The sequence below is a fragment of the Myripristis murdjan genome, chromosome 18, assembly GCF_902150065.1.
Source record: "Myripristis murdjan chromosome 18, fMyrMur1.1, whole genome shotgun sequence".
Classification (NCBI taxonomy): domain Eukaryota; kingdom Metazoa; phylum Chordata; class Actinopteri; order Holocentriformes; family Holocentridae; genus Myripristis; species Myripristis murdjan.
This window is the reverse complement of record NC_043997.1, coordinates 709,069-714,068: the sequence shown is the minus strand read 5'-3', so window position 1 is coordinate 714,068 and position 5,000 is coordinate 709,069.

Below are 5,000 nucleotides of genomic sequence, written 5' to 3'. Positions count from 1 at the left end.
AGGTTCCTTCAATGTGTAAAGTTCCTTCAATATCTGAGGTTCCTTTCACATTCTATTAACAATGTTCTGTCCATGCTGTCAAGAATATTCATTGTTTCCACGTTCTTTTAATGTTCATTTATTGTTTGATGTTCCCCCGTTCTCCTTGAAAAAGTGTTCAGCGCCCGCTCTCCAAACCAAACGCTGGTTCTATCAGCCACGTTCCGTCCAGTTTGTCCACGTGTGTTGCGCTGTTTTCTGCAGCAAACGGAGATCAAATACAAAACTAAATGAAAATACATGAATAAAACCCAGATAAAATGAAATGAGAAAGAAATATAATCAAATAAAATAAACAAATAAATAAATAAAGCAAAACTGCATTTATAATAACACACACACACACACACACACACACCTGCTGTCCTACCTGCTGTAGGTGGTGTGTCCTGTCGATCTGCTGTCTGAACGGTGTGTGTGTGTGAGTGTGTGTGAGTGTGTGTGTGTGTGTGAGTGTGTGTGTCGACTCTCGCTGCTTAAGTACTGATATTCGATTAATCCTATTGGATAATCCTGCCAGAGTTAAGAGATCTGATGTCTCTCTACCTGTCTCTCTCTCTCTCTCTCTCTCTCTCTCTCTCTCTCTCTCTCTCTCTCTCTCTCTCTCTCTCTCTCTCTCTCTTCATTCATCTGTCCATTTAGCTTCTAACTCTTCTCATTACTAATGATGGACAGCTGTGTGTGTGTGTGTGTGTGTGTGTGTGTGTGTGTGTGGAAGAGAGAGAGAGATTAGGTTGAGTAAAAATCAGGGACTTGGCAAGTGGCCATACCTGACATCTGCACACACACACACACACACACACACACACACACACACACACACACACACACACACACACACATGCAACAGGGCATGCTGGGAAATGCGGTCTTAATCCGTCCATTAAGAAAACTAAAATCCATCCTTTCCGGTGGTGAGTGTCGGGCCGGACCTCTGACATCTGTCTGCCCGAGCCCTTCAGCTCACCTCCACCTGACCTGACCCTAACCAGGACCTGGACCAGGACCAGGACCAGGACCAGGACCAGGACCAGGACCATGACCATGACCAGGACCTGAACCTGGACCAGGACCAGGACCAGGACCAAGACCAGGACCAGGACCAATCAGTGATCAATACACCTGATCAGTGCTGAAGACACAGAAACCTGCAGCCCCATTCATGTCTGCAGCCAGGACAAAGGCAACGGGTCCCGATCACCTCCCACCATACAACCTGCAGAACCTGCACCAGACCTGCGGAACCCGCACTGGGTCTGTGGAAACCCTCACCGGTCTACAGAACCTTCACTGGTCTACAGAACCTGCACCAAGTTTATGGAATCTTCACCGGGTGTAGAAAACCTGCAGTGGGCCTGCAGAACCTGCACCGGGTCTATAGAACCTGCACCAGGCCTGCAGAACCTTCACTGGGTATAGAAAACCTGCAGTGGGCCTGCAGAACCTGCACCGGGTCTATAGAACCTGCACCAGGCCTGCAGAACCTTCACTGGGTATAGAAAACCTGCAGTGGGCCTGCAGAACCTGCACCGGGTCTATAGAACCTGCACCCGGTCTGTAGAACCATCAACAGGTCTATAGAAGCTCTTTGATTACATTTCTTTGTTCTTGTTTTGTTGTTACTTTGAAATCAGCTGTTGAATTTTTTTTGTTTTCTAAAATGTGATTGGCTGCTTGCCGTGTTCCTCACAGGACAGGAACCAATCACAGCGCCCGCTCTCGTCCAGCTCTGTGGAATATCAAAAGGTCTGTGTGGCATTCCTGTTTTGATTATGACCAGTTATTATAATAATGATCTTTTTAATTTAAGAGTTTATTGGACGTCCTGGAACCCTCCGAGGGCGAGGAGGCGGAGCTTGTGCCAGCCAGGCTGAGCTGTGCCGTGTGTGTGTGTGTGTGTGTGTGTGTGTGTGTGTGTCTGTGTGTGTGTGTGTGTGTGTGTGTGTGTGTGTGTGTGTGGTGGTGGTGGTTGGCAGTATGTTTTTCAGTGGGATTAGAGAAGATTATTTTACCACTGGGATTATGCTGTTCACACACACACACACACACACACACACACACACACACACACACACGAGATTTGAGGAGTTTAACATGTCAAAGTTCAGTTTGTTCTGAAAATGAAGCCCCTCATCTTCAGATGAGCCATGTGTTCCTGCACACGCACACACACACACACACACACACACACACACACACACACACACACACACACTCACACACACACACACACACACACACACACACACACACACACACACACACACACACAGTCAGTCACATTCACACTCCCTCTGATTACTTCTGAATTTATTCATCCACTTAAATTATTTGATCAGGGGTCCGGAAAGTTTTTTGTGTTCCTCTGAGGTTCCTCTTTCTGAGGTTCCTGTGTCTGAGGTTCCTCTGTCTGAGGTTCCTGTCTGAGGTTTCTCTGTCTGAGGTTCCACTGTCTGAGGGTCCTGTGTCTGAGGTTCCTCTGTCTGAGGTTCCTGTGTCTGAGGTTCCTCTGTTGGAGGTTCCTGTCTTAGGTTCCTCTGTCTGAGGTTCCTGTCTGAGGTTTCTCTGTCTGAGGTTCCTGTCTTAGGTTATTCTGTCTGAGGTTCCTGTCTGAGGTTCCTCTGTCTGAGGTTCCTGTCTTAGGTTCTTCTGTCTGAGGTTCCTGTCTGAGGTTCCTCTGTCTGAGGTTCTTCTGTCTGAGGTTCCTGTCTGAGGTTCCTCTGTCTGAGGTTCCTGTCTTAGGTTCTTCTGTCTGAGGTTCCTGTCTGAGGTTCCTGTCTGAGGTTCCTGTCTTAGGTTCCTGTCTGAGGTTCCTCTGTCTGAGGTTCCTCTGTCTGAGGTTCCTGTCTTAGGTTCCTCTGTCTGAGGTTCCTGTCTGAGGTTCCTCTGTCTGAGGTTCCTGTCTGAGGTTCCTCTGTCTGAGGTTCCTGTCTGAGGTTCCTCTGTCTGAGGTTCCTGTCTTAGGTTCCTCTGACTGAGGTTCCTGTCTGAGGTTCCTCTGTCTGAGGTTCCTGTCTGAGGTTCCTGTTTCTGAGGTTCCTCTGTCTGAGGTTCCTGTCTGAGTTTCCTCTGTCTGAGGTTCCTGTCTGAGGTTCCTGTTTCTGATGTTCCTCTTTCTGAGGTTCCTCTGTCTGAGGTTCCTGTCTGAGGTTCCTCTTTCTGAAGTTCCTCTGTCTGAGGTTCCTGTCTGAGGTTCCTCTGTCTGAGGTTCCTGTCTGAGGTTCCTGTCTTAGGTTCCTCAGTCTGAGGTTTCTGTCTGAGGTTCCTGTGTCGGAGGTTACTGTCTGAGGCTCCTAAGGTTCCTGTATGAGGTTCCTCTGAGGTTCCTGTGTCTGAGGTTCCTCTGTCTGAGGTTCCTCTGTCTGAGGGTCCTTTCTGAGGTTCCTGTCTGAGGTTCGTCTGTCTGAGGTTCCTGTGTTAGGTTCCTCTGTCTGAGATTCCTGTCTGAGGTTTCTCTGTCTGAGGTTCTTGTCTGAGGTTCCTCTGTCTGAGGTTCCTGTCTTAGGTTCTTGTGTCTGAGGTTCCTGTCTGAGGTTCCTCTGTCTGAGGTTCCTCTCTTAGGTTTCTCTGTCTGAGGTTCCTGTCTGAGGTTCCTTTGTCTGAGGTTCCTGTGAGGTTCCTCTATCTGAGCTTCCTCTGTCTGAGGCACCTCTGAGGTTCCTCTGTCTGAGGTACCTGTGTCTGAGGTTCCTCTGAGGTTCCTGTCTGAAGTTTCTCTGTCTGAGGTTCCTCTCAGGTTCCTCTGTCAGGAAGTTCCTGTCTTAGGTTTCTCTGTCGGAGGATCCCTCTTAGGTTCCTCGGTCTGAGGTTCCTGTCTGAGGTTCCTCTAAGGTTCCTGTCTGAGGTTCCTCTGTCTGAGGTTCCTGTGACTGAGGATCCTGTCTGAGGGTCCTTTCTGAGGTTCCTCTGTCAGGAAGTTCCGGTCTTAGGTTTCTCTGTCGGAGGTTCCCTCTTAGGTTCCTCAGTCTGAGGTTCCTGTCTGAGGTTCCTCTAAGGTTCCTGTCTGAGGTTCCTCTGTCTGAGGTTCCTGTGACTGGGGATCCTGTCTGAGGGTCCTTTCTGAGGTTCCTCTGTCTGATGTTCCTGTCTGAGGTTTCTCTGTTTGAAGTTCCTGTGAGGTTCCTCTATCTGAGCTTGCTCTGTCTGAGGTTTTTCTGTCGGAGGTTCCTGTCTGAGGTTCCTGTATCTGAGGTTCCTGTCTGAGGTTCCTCTAAGGTTCCTGTCTGAGGTTCCTCTGTCTGAGCTTCCTCTGTCTGAGCTTCCTCTGTCTGAGGTTCTTGTGTCTGAGGTTACTGTCTGAGGTTCCTCTGTCTGAGGTTCTTGTGTCTGAGGTTACTGTCTGAGGTTCCTGTGTCTGAGGTTCCTCTTAGTTTCCTGTCTGAGGCTCCTCTAAGGTTCCTGTCTGAGGTTCCTCTGAGGTTCCTGTGTCTGAGGATCCTCTGTCTGAGGGTCCTTTCTGAGGTTCCTGTCTGAGGTTCCTGTCTTAGGTTCCTCTGTCTGGGGTTCCTGTCTGAGGTTTCTCTGTCTTAGGTTCCTGTCTTAGGTTCTTCTGTCTGAGGTTCCTGTCTTAGGTTTCTCTGTCTGAGGTTCCTGTCTGAGCTTCCTCTGTCTGAGGTTCCTCTGAGGTTCCTATGTCTGAGGTACCTGTGTCTGAGGTTCCTCTGAGGTTCCTGTCTGAAGTTCCTCTGTCTGAGGTTCCTCTCAGGTTCCTCTGTCGGAAGTTCCTGTCTTAGATTCCTGTCTGAGGTTCCTCTGTCTGAGGTTCCTGACTGAGGTTCCTCTAAGGTTCCTGTCTGAGGTTCCTCTGTCTGATGTTCCTGTGTCTGAGCTTCCTCTGTCTGAGGTTCCTCTGAGGTTCCTGTGTCTGAGGTTCCTCTGAGGTTCTTCTGAGGTTCCTCTGTCTGTCTCTTACTTCCTGTTGTTTTGTGACTGAAGGACACACAGAGGTCATCTGCTCTGTG